The sequence below is a fragment of the Pectinophora gossypiella genome, chromosome 17, assembly GCF_024362695.1.
Source record: "Pectinophora gossypiella chromosome 17, ilPecGoss1.1, whole genome shotgun sequence".
Classification (NCBI taxonomy): Eukaryota; Metazoa; Arthropoda; class Insecta; order Lepidoptera; family Gelechiidae; genus Pectinophora; species Pectinophora gossypiella.
In genome coordinates, this window is record NC_065420.1 from 7083951 (window position 1) to 7101084 (window position 17134).

Below are 17134 nucleotides of genomic sequence, written 5' to 3' on the forward strand. Positions count from 1 at the left end.
TTATAGCAAAGTCAAGGAATTGGCCTTTGATAGACTGGAATGGAAAATGCTAAAGGTGCTTCGTATCCTATAAAAACCCGCCAAGGGAAAACCTGCCCAATATAGGTTCTGTCACTTACCTCCGAAACGCATTTCTCGGGAATGTGGGTTTGCTCGCGATGTTTTCTTTCACCACAAAGCACGTAATAAACATTTAAGATCTAAACATGAATTAGAAAACAAATTCGAAAATCATTGGTTTAGGCCTGTGTTGGGATTTGAACCTGCGACCTCAAAGTGAGAGTCAAGCGTTCTTCCAACTGGGCTATATATTATAATAAAATGATTGTTGGAAGTGTATTTATTTATTTATTTCAAATCGGGAAACAAACAGCTTAAATAACAATTTATAAAATGCAAATAAGTAGTTTGTACATTAGTCAATTAAGTTGATGTTACATCTGTTTTAACACTCTGAGGGCAGATACAAATTTATTGTGCTTAAGATGAAACATGTCAATGCTATTTTATTTATCATTATATTTGCTACAAGTTTTAACTATAAAACGGTTACCACGGAATAGAAGAAACACGTGTGAGAACCGCTGTCGCCGGTTCAACCCCACTCTCTTTTACTACTACTCCAGTACACAAATAATTACGATAGCTCTACTGCTTCTCAAATTCTATAGTCACTTTATCGGCAATGTATATTTTATGTGATAGGCTGCAATTTTATTTTCATTACTTTTCGTAAGATATTGCATGCAAAAGTATTTATTTCATAAATAGCCGATCATACTAAGGTTTTTAATTTTAAGTTGATATAATAATTTTCTGTTCATGAGAACAAAAACAGAAATCAAAATCTTTTATATAAAGGTTCTCTCCTATCACCATGACTAGTTCAGCCATTGTCCGATAAGTACCAAATTTATCGTTGAACCAGAATCATTTTTATGTTGAGCTTGTATTCTGAAAGGACCCACTATGCTGTTATCTCCAAGACATGAAGAGAGCATAAAGAGATAAGGAGTACAGGTCAAACAAACACATTTTTACGGGCGCAACGTCATCTCTCTAGTGTTATCCCGTTTTCACAGGCTCTGTTGACCTAACCTAAAGGTACACCCCTGACACTTCATAAAAATCCTCATTTTACACAGACACTACACATTGAGGTTATCGTACACGCGCTTCTGTGTGTGTAACGTCTGAAGTCCATACGGTTGAAAACTAAAGTAAGTCCGAGGGGTGAGGTAGACCTTGCTCAGTGGCTGGTGGGGAGCGGCCGAGAAAATTACAGGTATAACTTAAAATAAAATTAGGAATAAATAAATGAATAAAATAAGAATAAAATGTCTGCAGGAATCAGAGATTTTATTAAACTGGTAGAAAACTTTTAAAAAGTCAGAAGCGGATACGCAGTTTTATTCATCGTCAAAAGAAGTAAAAAAAATTTTTTCGATCGACAATGCGTTCGATAAAATCTATATGTAAGTACTTACTTATCAAAGACGAAAAGACAAATCTAGAATATTCTATTTCATATCCTGGACACGTCCATTCGACGCCATTTTCACCAGGAGACGATTAAAGCAAAAAGTAAGTAATATTTTAAAAACCACAAAGTGCAGAGACGTAATGGGTTCATATAAATGCAATGAGATAGTTAAGTACGTCTTTGTCTTCTACTGTACTGATTATAAAAACCTAATATCTTTTAGTTTAGGAGTCCTGACTCCTAAACTATATATATAATGACCCTGGTCATTTATAATTCTTACTTGTTTGTTTCTTACTTGAGTTAGAGGGCAGCAGTAACTGTCAATACTATTCAGAGGCGAAGGGCAGGAGTCCTAGTATGGCTTTGTGATGGACTACTCTGGGCGCCATCCCACTTGCGTCAGACAGAGTACTGCGGGGCGGAAAGCAAGAGCGTAACCACTGCCCTATTTTCTCCCTAAAAAGTAGCATGGAAAATGCTGCACCGACAAGAGCAAAAACTTTCTTTCTTTACATGTGATGAGTTTAAATGAATATTGAGATTTCTTTAAGAATATATATTTTTTTTTACAGAATATTTCTTCTTTAATGTGATGAACACTAACACAGGTTGACTGTCGACCATAATAGAGGACAATACGGCTCACCAACAGGTCTAAAAGAATACTCAGTGAAGCATATGTATTTACCTATTTATTTATTTATTTATTTATTTATTTATTTGTACACAATGAAACAGACACAAGAAACATACAAAGAAAACAGATAGTACAGGCAAGCTTATCTCTAAACAAAGAGATTTCTTCCAGCTGACCTACGTGACAAGAGAGACTTTCAATGTATAATATTATATAGATAGACATACATACGCGTACAAATTATTTAGAAATTACTTATACTAATATAAGACACAATATTAACCTAAACCTACAAACCACATTTAAATAAATTATAATATAATATATATTTCATAAATATATAAACATATTATATACTTTCTATATTGGTTTTTAAAAAATACACACTATATACAATATATATATATATATATATATATATATATATATATATATATATATATATATATAAATAAATAAGTAAACGCATACAAATACGACTAATGCAACTTAAGCAAGACTCAAATAATAATCCTTCAAGTTCCTTTTAAAACTACCCACCGTGTCACATTCCCGAGTGACCCTGGGTAGCGCGTTCCACAGTTTGACGGCCTGCACGGTAAAAGAGTCACCGTACATTTGCGTAGAATAGGGGGGAGTTTTCAGGTGCAAGTTGTAAAGGGGACGGTGGACGGTGGCTATTTAATTCAATTTGTGAGACTATCCCATTTGTAATACAGTCGTGAGTTTATGTTGTTTGTTAAGTTCATGTGATAAACTAATACTAATATATGTGACCCGCTTAGGGACGGTTCTGAAAAGTATCGGCGTCCGAAGGACGTAATATACGATCCCGACGACCCGATCACTCTAGCCATAGAGGCAGCCAATCAGCTCGCGACACCAAACACTCCAGGTCCCCGATACCGACCCCGCCGGCGTGGTCGACGATTTCCCTCATTCAGCGCTTATCGCTATCGACCCACTAGGGTCGATTAATTCTTTCAAATATTTTTCCTCTCAGACGACGCCCTGAGCCGAGGTTCGCGCCCAACTGGGCACCCTCAGGCCTGTTGTCTTAAACGTTGTACCGGGTGAGAGCCTTCAGCGCTCCCCATTTGTCCGGCCAAGTAGTTAATGCCATCTGCGGCAAATCTACAATAAGTCACGTCAAAAAAAATATATATATATATGTGACAGACAGGCAAATATTATACACGGGAGTTAGAGACGTCGTACCGAAAACCTTGAAGGATGATTTAGACCATGACATGACACCTTCAACTCGTGACCGGGTTTTCAGAACAAAGTTTGGCTTTGCCAGTCACATTCGAGCGCACGAGAGAAGAGACTGAGGTCGCCGTTGTCGGATACGACAAGGAGGACTACATATAATTATTATACTTAATGCCGAAAACCGCTTCAGTTCAGCAAGTGTCACGGCCTAGCTGTAGTTAGACTATGACGCTGATTTTTTGCTGCTGGCTGTGGAATCAAAAGACAGTGAAACAAAAAACTGGGCTCTAGAGTCTAAGCACATAATAAACCTAAACCGTAAAGTAAACTATTTGAGAAAAAAGAAAAAATATAAATTAATAAGTAAGTACAGAATAATTGCTAAAAAGACTAAACTTGACTATAAACTCGAGTAACCCTTATGTTAGGGTCATATCTTACTAGGACATTATGGTAGCGCGCCGCCGCCACCACAGTCGCGCAACTAACAAAGACACCAGCACGCTCTGCGCGGCAACCGCACCGACCGCGACGCGATTTATATCGAGTGCTGCGAATACTATCTACGCGAACAGACGTAGTACAATGCGGTGCGGTTATCATGACGCACGGGCAGGTGAGGTAGCATTACAACTGTATACCTATATTTTTTGGTGACGCGACTGTTGGTGCGCCACCATAGTGTCCTAGCAGTCACCAGTGGTGTGGTGTAGTGGTGGGAACTTTTGAAACGTTCCCGGCAGTAAAAAAGCGCAAAAGTTTTGTAATAAGAGCTTTTATTACCTAACCTCTAGACAGATAAAGTCAGAGTACAAGAAAGAACAATTTGAAAAAGAAAAGTTGCCAGTACCCTTACTATTGAAAGTTTTTACAACGAGAACATTACCACTTTGCGAAAATTCTTAGAAACGGCACGTCACTATGTGTTAGTGAAATATAAGGCTCTTAAGATTAGTTTATAGTTTCAATTACCTATACAAACAGTATTCCCAATATGCAACAACATAATCAGAATCAGAAAAACATAAACTCACGTCTATGGTCCCCCCTAATGGAATATACAGCACTATAATGTTGATATCTAAGTCCAATAAGTAAAGTAGGAAAGGAAGAGGGTCGACAGATATGTCTGCCCGTAGAAAATTATGGATCTACCTACTCCACTCCAATCTGATGAGATTACACTGAGACTGATGAGTCTCCTGATTTAAACGCGGTAAGAACCCGTTATTATGTGTTTTAATTATGATAATAACCGCGTAAACTTAAAACAATGTAGGAAAGGAAGAATAGTTATTTATGGTAAACAAGTACCTTAACAGTATTTTCCTTGTAAGATAAGATATTTACGAGACGGTGACCTAACACTCTACTTCCGTTCTTTTGTAGGGGGCTAAACTGAAGAAACACGAACAAAAAGGCACGTGTTTCATTCTTTATAATACTCCTTTGTTTTCATGCTAATGAATGGAAAAGCAGTCCGCTTTCCATTAATTAACCGGACTAATTATGACGTGGGGTTCTTGACAACTTTTTCCGCTCAGGATTATGTGTGTCATGTTCTCAGCTTGCATGACCCAGTATTCAAATAAATCGTCATGCCCATTTCCATTAACGAGAGATGTGCTACGAAAAAAGTGCTATGATTTTTTTCTAATTTCACCAGTGGGGCAAAATAGTTGGGATTCAAACAAAATTTGGAAAATATCTGTGACCTAGTTATTGATATTGAGAGATTACGGCCTTCGTGGCCCAGTGGTTGAGCATTGGGTTTACGATCCGGAGGTCTAGGGTTCAATTTCTGGACACGTCTAATAAAAATTTAGTTTGCAAGACTGGTTTGGTCGGGACAATGCGGATTGAAATCGCTAATTGTCCAAGAAACAGTAAGATATCGTGCATTGAAAGGCGCGTTAAAGATGGTGAATACTTCATTTTCTGTATCTTTGCTCGAAGGGAACGTCTCGTTACAAATCATCAAGAAGTCTGCTGTCTGTAATCCCCTGGTAGATTTGGCTTCCGTAAAATATTCCGAAAAGTATCGGCGTCCGAAGGACGACGATCCCGACGACCCGATTACTCTTCTAGCCATAGAGGCACGACCCACTAGGGTCCATTAATTCTTTCAAATATTTTTCCTCTCAGACGACGCCCAGAGCCGAGGTTCGCGCCCAACTGGGCACTCTCAGGCCTGTTGTCTTAAACGTTGTACCGAGTGAGAGCCTTGAGCGCTCCCCATTAGTCCGGCCAAGTAGTTAATGCCATCTGCGGCAAATCTACAATAAGTCACGTCAAAATATGAATATGAGCTGTTTGTAACTATGTTCCAGTTCTACTATTAAGTAGTGGCTGATATCCGCACACGGAAATGGCGGTGGATTGGTCACGTGCTAAGAAGATCTGGGGAACACCTGTCCCGATGAGATCTGACCTGATGTGCGCGTGGAAAACGCAAAAGGGGCGGTCCAAAGAGCCCTGGCCATTGGCCATCATCGTAGATATTACCAGGACAACAAGCAGAACGGAACACTGTTTAAAGAGACTAGTTGACGTCAAGAACAAACAGAAACAGCTTTTTTTGTTATATAACTCTATTTCCTTATCCGTCGTGGCTGCCAGATTTGTACTGTTAGGTCACGTATGAACCGATGTCAAGAATCGTAATGTTGCACACCCACAGGCTTTCAATTTACAACTTTACGTGACTGTATTCCACTTGAACAATATTGAGACCGTCGTGGTCGTAAAGTATGAAACGTTTAACGATCCCGTTTAGTGCCTTAGGGTGGATTTTAGAGTAACATCCCTTGTTTCATATCATTCTTTGAAGTAAAAAAAGCCTTTGTCTTTGTGGAAAAAAAATGTATACTTATGAAAACGAAGTAGGTACCTACATCTAACTGTTTTTATAGTAATTCAAATTCAAAAATATCTTTATTCTGTAGATAACATAGCTACATTTTGAATCGTCATTTTTTACATAACGAACGCACTCACCCGCCAAAACTCCTGCAGCTTCTCACAGCCTGAATAACCGGGGGAAAGAAGCTGCACGAAAAACCTCCGCACAGATACCTAGACGTTCTTTAAAAAAAAATGATTAGGAACCGTACTGTGACAACGAGGTACCCGAGACAATTATGTCAGAAAACTGGTAGTGGTGATAAAATAAGCAACAAAAATAATATCTACACAAAAAGAGATGTGTTACATTGTCTTGTGGAATTACATACTCTACTAATGAGCAAAACATCACTGCGCCGGTATTTTGTAAACTCCACTGTAAAGGTGCGTTCCCACTGTAAATTGAAGAAGAATTGTGGAGTCATCTCCGTTTCTGCAGAAAAGTACCCTAAACCTTAACAGCAATAAACTGTTCAGTGTAACAGAAATTTAGTGGTTTTGAAAATTCCATCTTGCAGTTTAGACCAGAGTCCATTCTCGACTCTAACATACCTACTCTACCCTACCCTACCCTACCCTGTCTAGTCTACTTGGTATGAAGTTGCGCAATTCAAAGCAACCTGAATCTGTGTTTAGTATTTCCAAGAAAATAAATAATTTTTAGGTACCACGACAGGTTTGTTGTATCACGACATCCCCTAATAGCATTCCATCAAAGAACAATTGTTTCGGAGATGGATTTCCGATGAGAGGGTATTTATTATACGGCAAAGTTGGTGTTTCCCGGAAGAAAAAAATCTGTGTCATTTTTGTAACGGGCTTTCCTCATGGAGCAATCGCATATCGCATGTGCGATTTTAGGGTACCTAAGATTGCCATTTTTTTTAAAACATCGTGACTCATTATTTCTTAAAAAGTAGAATTCGTTCGTTTTGTCAAATTATTACCCTATACTTAAATCGTCATTATACAAGTGAAGATGTAATATTATAGTGAGTATGGAAAAATCATCAAGCTCTCAATCTCACTCGTGTTTTAACATAATATTATACGAAATTATCGTTTGTTTCTTTTTTTTCAAAGATTAAAGGTTTTTTGGCAGGGACAACAACACAAACCTATATACACCAGAGAGGGTAAAGAAGCCACATCAAAGCAATTCATCTGAAAAAGCAATAGGTATTGCTATTTGACATTTGTGTGCATTGCGCACTTAGTTTTATATGCGCAAATGTCAAATTGCAATATTGACCCCCCTAGTTATCTACTGGTCACTATAATACCTACTACTGGTACTACTTGTAGGTAACATTTTCGAGCCAAACCGCAAACGCGTAACTCCACTTCCACCTTTGTATTTTTTAAATTAAAATGCGTAAACGTATTTTTAAACATTATTTGTAACAATATCGTTTATATGTACGTTTATTTAGGTTTCATTATATTATGTTGGAACAAAAATACGAACCCTTTCATTAATATCGAGCCTTTAACAAAGCCTTCTCAAATTAATTAGGTATGCTTTTCAACCTCATTTGCAAAATAATAATTTTCGAGTTTATTTTCCAATTCATGCTTTGTTTAAAAAACATTTTGAGGAAACCCACATTCCCGAGAAATGGGTTTGGGATGTATGTGACTTTACTTGTATTGGGCTGATTTACTCTTCGCGGGTTGGAAGGTCAGATAGTCGCTTCTGTAAATAAACTAGACTTGCCAAATCTTCCGATTATAAAAAATGGCATAACACTAAGGAGATAGATGAAACCTATTTACATCTAACAACACAATAAGTACCTAAGTAAGAAATATCAGAAATAATCTGTATGATATATGTTCGAGATTGAAATTGGAGTATTGAAACATTTACCTTCGTCCCTGACTAATGCACGTCGCACTAAAAATAGTTTCAAAACAGAGACAACAAATAAAATTCAGCAGTATTCAAATTGGCCAATAAAGCCGACAAATATATTTCCTTTAGCTAAATTCTTCCGACCTATTCCTAGGTTTCTATTAAGCGGCTAGGTATCTAAAGGAAATTGAATTAGATATTTATTTGACAAGAAATTGCCGAAATTGGTCAGGCAGTTACTTTGTTCAGGAATCTTCTTCTTCTTTGCGAGTCGATGGCGATCGAAACTAAATTTTAATACGGAATAAATACGGTGCAATTAGCTGGACCTATTTTTTATATGCTAAAACCTCCATTATAGCGTGTCGCTGCGCTAATATATGAGTTCATACTCGACATTTTGGCAAGTAATAGGAACTATTTTAAGCATTACACCATGCAATTCTACGTAAAGCCAGTGAAAATACCCGAATTACGACAGTTGTGGAGAGGTTTCAAACTACTTGAACACTTCTTTGCTTAACGAGGACTGTCGTACATCAGAGCACGAAGATCTTATTGTGTCGGAACTGCGACCGAATAACAAACATATCCACTGAAACATACGATAACAATTGCTAAACAAATAAAAATGTTTTCCCATGCAACGAACCAAACTATGAAGTTATGCACGGTCATACTCTCCTAAGGATAGCAAAATCACGAATACCTTTATGATTTTGATAATCTTACTGTAAAAAATAGGTTACCTTATTTCTTTTAGGGGCTTATTTAATCTTCAGCAAACCTAGATGTTTCACAAGCAACACACAAATCACATTCGTAGAAAGAAATTCAATTTATTAAGTGGACCATTGCTAAGTCGTTTTACCTACTTCTCTAATAATACTCCTAACATTTATTTGTATTACTCTTTCAGTTCTCTGAACTACTTACATTTATTACTTTTTTTTCGTAGAAAATGTTATATTTATGCAGGTACATTATATTTCAGATGATAAAAGTAGGTATAATATATCTGTTTTGTTACTTTTAATCCAAACAGGACTACCTCCTCCTTTCAATCAATCGGAGTGTGAAATCTACACCACATTTCTCAGCAGATTGGTAAAGAAAGTCTATAGCGCTGTTGAAGATCATTCAAATATTTTCGAAACCAAATCTGCTCACGACCGAGTAAGTAGATAGGTACCTACGGACATCAGAATCCAAACCAAATACAAACACGTATGTGTACGAATCAGAAAACAAAAAATATTCTGAAAGAAATATTTTTTATTTCTGTGCCCGAAAATTGCATTTCCAAAATATAGCATCCACATACAAGCGAAATGCAACATTGTTCCCCAGCAATTGCCACTGCATATTATCATGATTACTTGTCTTCTGTCAAGATATATCTATGCGCGGTCCAACAGCTACAAAATTGTACAATAAACATTGCCAAATTACATTAGCTCTCTCTGAAAATGTATGGATAGGTATGATATTTTTACCACAAAGCAATAAAGCGAGAAGTTTTTATGATTTCTGACTTTTGAATTCAAAGCAAACATTTTCCCTACTCGTTTATTATACGCGTATTTTCCTTCCTATCCATCGTCAATAGAAAAGTCTTGTTTTCTTTGTATCATTATATTTAAGTACACATTTCAAGTAACTCATTGTTGCTATAGGTACTATATAATAGCATCTGGGAAATTGAAAAGGCCACATCGAAGTATTTCATCTACAAAAGCAATATTGCAATTTGACATTTGCGCATATAAAAGTAAGTAAGTGCGCAATGTCAACAAAAAATGTCAAATACGAATATTGGGGTGAATATCAAAATGTCAAGTTTGGTGGCGAACTTTCATATTATTTTTTCGTGAAAAATTGGGTTCCGACATGAAAAAGGATAGTTACCTACGAGGAACAAGTTACCTCGCAGCGTTTAACTGCAAAGTCATAGTGTTATATTATTCCCTAAAGATCGGAAAGAAGAAAACTGAATGTATAACGTATAAGAAAACTTATGAATAAAACGTATTTTCAATCAAAACTGGCTTTTCTTTTTACTCCACGTTGATCCATATTTCGTAGCAATTTATCACGAATTTTAGCTGGGCAGTATGGAGAACTGTCAAAATTGAGGAACACTCAACAGTGCTGCCGCTTACATTTAAGCTTTTAGGTTTTATCCTCAAAGGACGCGTGTCTTGACCCACATAATCGGTAGTGTACATGACATAATATTGTATCAATAAACTTCCCCTCGTGGTTTCAATTAAATCCGACCATCATTGCTCATACTTAGCCTTTTGTCCGGCCAAATAGTTAATGTCATCTGCAGCAAATCTACAATAAGTCACATCAAAAAAAAGCAGCTATCCTCGGGAATCGTACTCATAGATTGAAAAGAAAACCCGTTTAAGTTGAGCCTCGCATAAGCGGTACAGTCACGATCTTCATTTAGGTATAAAATCAGTATTTTTTTGCCATTGACAATAACTCTGTTTGATAACATTTTAATCTATCTTCTTCTATCGTGTGGGTTGTGAGATGGATTACCAAACTCATCGACCATCGTCAGGGTTATTATTGAGCCGCCATAGGCCGCCAAACTTCTACTTACTTACAACAGTAAGCAATAACTAAGACCATCGGCTTCAACTGCTTTCCCAAGCACAGATCATCTTACTTACTATCAGTTGCTTAGCCTGATATGTCTCCACCGGGATTCGAATCCGGGGCCAACCGTTGGACACAGAGGCCGACATTTTAATTCTATGTTTTTTTTAGTTTTTGTGTCTACATTCTATTGTATAATTTATTAAAGTAAGTAATTACTTACACACATTTTCGACAGACATAAATAAACATTATTTGGCATTCGATAATTGAACACACTGTGATGTGAACACCTTTTATGGAACCAACAATTTAAACATGGTAAATATTATCCTCACTCTATTTCCAAACAATATTGAGTGTGAAATGTACGTCAAATAAGCTTATTTGCTTTTTGTTGAAGCTGGTTATTATGGTTGGTACTTAAACGAAACAATATTTTAATTATTACATATTAAAAGTTCATAGGAAACACAATCGCGTGGTGATTAATATTACCATTTAAGGCGTTAAAGATTGAAAGAGGTAAGCTTTGGTTTGAAACCGGACCCTCAGACAGGTTTCTGTCTATTCGATCCAGACATAATCTGATTTTTAAGTAATTCTTCTTTTCCTGATAAGATGTGCAAATTTAATACACGCTTGGTACTATTATTTCATTCACGTACTTACATAAACTCACGCCTATTTCCCATCGGTAAGCATAGACTATGGAATTCCATTTGCTTCGATCCTGACACACTTATCTTGGTTCCTCCACATTCATCAATCGTTTCATACCCGCGCGCCAATTCAGAGTAGCTCGTATTACAACTTTTCTAAGGACATCGCCAATTATACTACTACTACACTACTTACTAAATACCCAGATCGCTTAAAAATCTTTGGGTCTTGACACGATTCATCAAATTTCGAAATAGTGACCCTATTTCTATCACCATCTTTATGCATCTTTGAATACGAGCGACTTACTCAATCCCTTCTATAAACGCCTTAGCAAGACTACCTCATTAATTCAGTTTTAAACCTGCCTTCAACCTCGCAAATGTTATTGTTGAATCTTGTATCATAACAATATTGTGCGGATGCCCCTATTTGCCGACGCTGAAGAATACAAAGTGGCGTCAAGTTGTGATGAGTCAGGAATACGCGAGTTTATCACAGCTGCCAACTCTCTCACATTTCCATTTCAGCAGTCGAGCGTACTCCGAATATCTTGCAGGCTTATTACAATTTTTAAAAAATTCCAAAGTTACTGTACAATTCAGAAGTTATTTTTATCTCTTATATTGAAATGTAGCTTTGGGGGAAAAGGAAAAGAATTTTGGAATAACATTTCCGAAATATCTTTCATATTCACCTCGCTTATAATTAACATTTTTGAAAGTTTGGCTAAACTTAAAAAAAAACTTAAATTGAAAATCTAGAAAAAAGTATAAAATGGGTCATATCTCCTAAACCGTAAATAATCGCTGAACATACATGGGGGTGTTTCTGGTAGCTAATGAGCCCCTCTATCAAATTTTTCATTTTGAACGTGAACTTCTGGGCCACCCTGTATATGTACTTACTCACTTACTTAATTACCTAATTAATAAGTGTATTCCTTCTATAAACTTTAAAATTCAAGTCTGTCTGTTTATAAGTCCTATTAAATCTGACAAGTCAGTGTCTCGCTACATCCTTCAAGCAACGTGAGACTGCTCCGGTTCGAGATGTTCAGATAAGCTACCCCGGGAGAAGGGTTCGGGCTTTCACAGCACGTGGACTATCTCACCTCACTGGTTTCCCGGCCTATTCACTCAAAAATGCTCGAGTAACTAAGCGCTTTAGCCCGCACGATGAATTAAATTGTACTAAAGTGTTGAACCATCTATTTTACCATATGTGCTGGCAAATAAACTCTTTTTTTTTTTCTAAGAAATTATTTTGTAAATACTAACTAGTTATAACTTTTTGGTGTTCTTCCAAAATTATGACTATCTACTTTTCGACGATGTTTCTATAAAGCGTCTCATCCATCATTAGCAATATCATCATATTCGACTCCTCTTCGAACCATTAGATCCATTTCCTCCTTCATTATGCGAACTGCTAAAAAATAAAATTCGCTTCCTGCTTCATTGTTCCCCGATAGCTAAAATTAGGGAATTTGTAATGCAAGAGTGAATAGACACTTCGCATGCTCCACATTAGACCACATCGCTGCTTTAGACCAATCTGGATCGTGGTAAAACGCACTCAATCTTTTAATAAAAAAAACATCTAAGGATAGATGTCAGGGCTGTGCTGGGTCGTCTTATTGATGACTGGATGCCGTACCCGCCATGTTAGGGATACGGGCGTTATATTGAATTATGTTCATTGTATTTAAAACATCATCATAATATGTTTAACTCCAAAATATAAGGAAAGAAAAAAAAAAAACAATAAATCAATCAATAATGCCGTATTGCATATACATGTAACTTATAGAACAGTTACAAACAGATAAAATAAAAATAATAGGCGGCCTTATTGCTAAACAGCCATTTCTACCAGAAAACCTTAGTCAAATTAAATGTCAAATAATAATATATACAAAGCAAATACCTATTTTGCAACGCTTGAACCTCGGTGGAATTTGTTCCCTGAACATCTAGTGAATTAAGAAAATTTAATTTTCATTATCTAGAAGTAATTACAAAGTGGCTAGTCTTGTTTAGTTGAGTCCGGATGAACTAAAACGTTTTAAAGTTATGACGGGAAAGCCATTAAGTGAGAAAGTATTTTTTTATTGGATTTTTGTTTTTGTAACAGTCATCGGTGCTTAGAGAAACTCAAAGAGAAAATTAAATCGAGAAATTTGACTCAAAAAAAAGAAAAGTCCGTCTGTCTGAAGTCTCCTCTATGTCCGACTGTTTCGATTTAATTTTCTCTGAATTTTTAATAGCTAAACATATACGTAGTTTCGGACATTCCACACAAAAATCTCACCTACCAAGTGGACGGGCGAGACAGTGCATGAATGCGCGGAGAGGAAACCCATGATAGAGCCACTAGTGGCTTATGAATCTGGTCTCCTCGATAGTGATCACCTACAGGCGTGAGATGTATCTGTATGTATGTCTCTATAGAAGTAAATCTATACAGCCTGTGTTTTTTTTTGACGTGAATTATTGTACATTTGCCACAGATGAAATTAATTACTTGGCTGGAGTTCCAGCGTATACGACCTTGAGTTTATTATCCTTTTTCAATTGAATTTAGCGACTGCTGCAATCTCGTCAAATAGTACTTAATGTCTGGAAAATAAATTAAATAATCCTAAAAGCTCTTTCTACTAAGTTCACAAGTCATAAACACAAGGGTGAATTTTATTACGTTATGACTTAAAGATTTGACGACTGAATTACTCCGTTATATAAGCTTTGGGTCAATTACTTTTAGGTCAAGTTTGTATTTCATTTCTGCTATATTTCAGATTTTTAGATTTGGCTCGAATTTATTCATATTTTGGGCCTAAATTTTACAAATGCAGACCGCTATAGGTATCAAGACTATAAGTTTGGTAAAGTTAACACATTCATACGTTATTATATATAAGTAACGTACCTCATTCTGACCCATTACGCCCAAATTGTGCATTTTTATTGCATGCAGTTTTTACTAGGGTGCAACGCGACGAATTGAAAAAAACCTACTCTCATGAGCAGCATTTCTCCAAATAAAATCCGATTAAAATTTCAACCAGGCGAGTCCTGCCGCTATTACTCTTCGAAAAATCCTATTATGCTATATCCTAATTGGGGTAGTCAGAGGTACATCCATCGCAAGATGAACTAAGTATGCACACCACACCTCACCGAGATTTCTGTTAGACCAGTTAGGTGGTGACTGTTGAGCCTGCTATAATGGTCGAGCCAATAGAGTTAGTGAAAAAACTTCACAACAAAAAAATCTTATTCTATATATTATTAAATCTTATATTAAAAATCATCTATTCTTAACCTTAGCGTTGGGCTTACGATCTGGAGGTACGGTTTCAATTCACGATGGGGACATGTCGAAATCGCTTTGTGAGAATGTCCTTTGGTTTTAAGGATAATGAAGGCTGAATCACGTGATTCTTCGAAAAAAGTAAGACGATTCCGTGTTTCGGAAGGGACGTTAAGCCATTGGTCCCGGCTATTAGACGTAAAAAATACCTCCACCACCTGATTGAGAGGAAGCCAGTGCCAAGCAATGGAACTTCTATAGGCTGTTTATATTATGCATGTTACTAGGCTGTTTATGTTATGCGTAGTTATGTCATGTTCTCCTTATTTATTTATTATTCGTTTCCCACCCACGTAGGCCAGCTGCGGTTCATCGCGTACAAAAATAGGTACAAAAGTTACAAATACTCATTTCAACTTACTTATTGTTCCAGACTGTCTTTTTTCTTTTATAAGACCCGTGTCAACTTTGGTAACATCCGCATAATAAAAAGGGTATTTGACTGGGTTAAAGATGAATCATAAATTCATCATCATCAGCCGTATGACGCCCACTGCTGGGCATAGGCCTCCCCCAAGGATCTCCACGACGATCGGTCCTGCTCTGCCCGCATCCAGCGGCTTCCCGCGACCTTTACCAGATCATCGGTCCACCTTGTAGCGGGCCTACCCACTGAGCGTCGTCCGACACGTGGTCGCCATTCTAGAACCTTTCCGCCCCATCGGCTATCGGTTCTCCTCGCTATGTGTCCTGCCCACTGCCACTTCAGCTTTGCAATTCTCCGAGCTATGTCGGTGACTTTAGTTCCCCTGCGGATCTCCTCATTTCTGATTCGATCGAGCAGGGAAATACCGAGCATAGCTCTCTCCATTGCCCGCTGAGCGACACCGAGCCTCCTCACGAGACCCATAGTAAGCGGCCACGTCTTACTGCCGTAGGTCATCACTGGCAACACGCACTGGTCAAAGACTTTCGTCTTGAGACACTGAGGTATTTTGAACGAGAAGATATTCCGCAGCTTCCCGAACGCTGCCCATCCGAGTTGGATCCGACGAGAGATCTCTTTCTCGAAATTGGACTTACCTAACTGGATTATTTGTCCTAGGTAAATGTACTGGTCTACAACTTCGAGTGTAACGTTCCCAACTTGAACTGGAGTGGGTGCGACATGGTCGTTGGACAATTATAAATTGAAATGATAATTTAGAAATAGAAGTTAGTCTAAAATGATCAAAAATCAGTCCCATTTTACCTTTTAATCAACAATAAGTACGACGTTTGACCGCTTTTATTGATGACGTCACAGGACAGCATTTCTATACAAACTCCAAAGAAAACTTTCGTTTTGACGTTTCATAAAAAGTATCTCATTTGACTAGGTTGTCAAGTAGCCTATTGTTGAACAAAAGTTTTTATATTCACTTACAAAGGAATAGTTCTTGTTAATTCAAGCGTACGTTTTGTCAAAGTCAGCACTTTTATGCAATGGAGTACTTACTCTAGTACTTTGAAGAGTACAGTGCTCTGTTGGAATAAATCTATCACCAAATTTTATTTAGTAATAAAATTTGGTTTGGTGGTTGGTGTGAATCATGAACTTTCCGACAAGAAATTCCACTTGATATCAACTCAACATCCTGGTCTGAATCATCCTCCTCAGTGTTTGTTACGGTGTCACTAACACCCATACGTACTTGTATGACGGTGTACGGTGTGTACACCTAGAATTAGAATTCTTAGAGGAATGATTCAACTCATTATTCTGAGTTAATATCAAGTGAAAGTTTCCATCGCAAAAGTCTGAAATTAACACTGACAAGAGCGTGGCGTTTAAGTTATTGATGATGTTCATTTCATAAACAGCATGTTGTCAGCTTAGCCTACATTATGAATTATTAATAAATTTCCCCTCGGAACCCGCAATCAATACTTAAAATTCCAATCACTGACATTAAGTAAGTAAATAAAGTATTTCTTTTCATTTCATGCCAATTAATGTTGAATTCCTCTACGCCTTAAAGGTATTCTATATTAGAAAGTTCATTAGTCGGTTTGAGATGTTCGAGGAGTGATAAGAAATTGACCACATTATTTTTTCTTGTTTCAAGAAGGAAATGCTACTTCGGCCTATATTGAACATAACTTTAATTCAGTAAACACCATTTTACATGTAATTTGTTCGAAGGCGAGTTCTAAGACAAAGAACGAGAATCGACTCCAGGAAACTCTCGGGTTTGTTTGTCCTCAAATTAATCGAGTGAGAGCCCTTAGCACTCTCAATTTTATCTGACCTGAGAAACAAGTTGCACGGCTGCTCAGTATTTTGTTCTAGTATGGTAGCTATATAAGGTATTCAAGCCGTGAGTTTATGTAATCATCAGAAATTATTTTCATTACCGTCAGTACCTATTTGGAGGATTTTGTTACATGAATATTTACGAGCCTG

General features: G+C 37.1%; 1 protein-coding gene across 2 annotated transcripts in view; it reads left to right on the top strand.

The window, feature by feature from the left end:
• LOC126374477 (ejaculatory bulb-specific protein 3-like) overlaps nucleotides 1-17134 on the top strand; it is a 401847-nt gene that overhangs the window by 78693 nt on the left and 306020 nt on the right. The gene's annotated exons all lie outside the window — the stretch shown is intronic.